We start from the raw sequence: 1,412 nt of genomic DNA, 5'->3' as shown, positions 1-1,412 counted from the left end.
TCTACAAGAGATAGACTTCAAAATGGAGGTAAACGTAGGTACAATTGAACTGACACAAGGGAACAAACACTTCACCACACTGGTAGTACACTACACAGGTATATCAACACTTCAACATCTACAAGTAATCACTCACTAAAATATATCCCAAAGCTGAGTTGAACACTGCTGTAGCCTGTACAATGACAGGTTACCACAGGCTAATGTCCGGATCCCACTGTTTTTGTCAAGATGACACCGGATGAGACAGCTAGGAGGCATCACTTGACGACCAGTAATCTACATAGCAACTAGTTATTAACAGGTTAACATGATCTAGTTTACCTTTGTAAGAATAGTGGGTTGACCAGGGACATTATAGTGACTCTACCAGCAGGCAAGGAACCAGGATCATCTCTGGCTTCAATGGTCCTTGTAGAGGTATACAATAGTTGACTAACACTAGCTCCACACTGCTTATCTTTACAGTAGCTCCAAGGCAATGAAAAATCAATCTCTATAGTTTCTCCTCCAACTCTGGGTGATCAATCCTACATCAAAATCATAGGCTAATAATACAGTGATTTCCCTTGCTGTTTCTGTAGCGTACAATTTAAATATTTTTCAGTTTTCTTAATAAAAAATGGGCAGTAGCATCAGCGATGCTGTTAGCACACTTCAATGTTTGTACATTACATGTGGTCATTATACTATCGAAAACAGATGTCTGTTCTTGGGGAAATGGATGCTGTGAGTTTCCAAATCATAGTGTAAGAGAGACATCAGCTTGCGTTGGCACGTAAACACTGTAAAGCTCCACTAAACAAGGTCAGAAAAGGTGACCGGACCTTTTAAGCAGGTGTATTTTGTAGAGCACCTCATCCAATAACCCAAACAAGCACTGGACAACATTCTAGATGTTGCTTCCTCCCCATTTTGAGCCAAAATTCGTCTAATTTACTACACAGCTATACCCCCAAATAGAGGTATTTGGTCTCTACCAAACCCACCGTTTAAACTAGACCATTGGTAGGCTCCATCCCCTAGTCTTGCGTGGCCAGACCCTTTTTTCCCTGCAGTTGACCGCGTGCGGTCCGCAGGAAAAAAAAGGGTCTGGCCACGCGAGACTATCCATCCCCTAAGTTACACGTTAGGAGGTCGATTTTTCATTGCCAACTTGACCTAGTCTGGTACATCGCAGACCCTATCCGCTGGGACTTATCAATTAGAGATTATAAGCTCCCGCTGGAAAGGGCGTTTATAATCTCTAATCGATAAGCCCCAGCGGATAGGGTCTGCGATGTACCTAGTCTAGCGGCGCCCGACCCTAAAAAGAGGGTCTGGTGAAACTGTGTACAAAAAGTTTGGTGCTGCCGGAATGTTGGAAGCTCCAATCAGATTGCTCCATTTCAAATTGATTATGTAATGCGTAC

The sequence above is a fragment of the Dysidea avara genome, chromosome 11 (genome assembly GCF_963678975.1).
Source record: "Dysidea avara chromosome 11, odDysAvar1.4, whole genome shotgun sequence".
Classification (NCBI taxonomy): Eukaryota; Metazoa; Porifera; class Demospongiae; order Dictyoceratida; family Dysideidae; genus Dysidea; species Dysidea avara.
Note: the sequence above shows the minus strand (reverse complement) of the source record.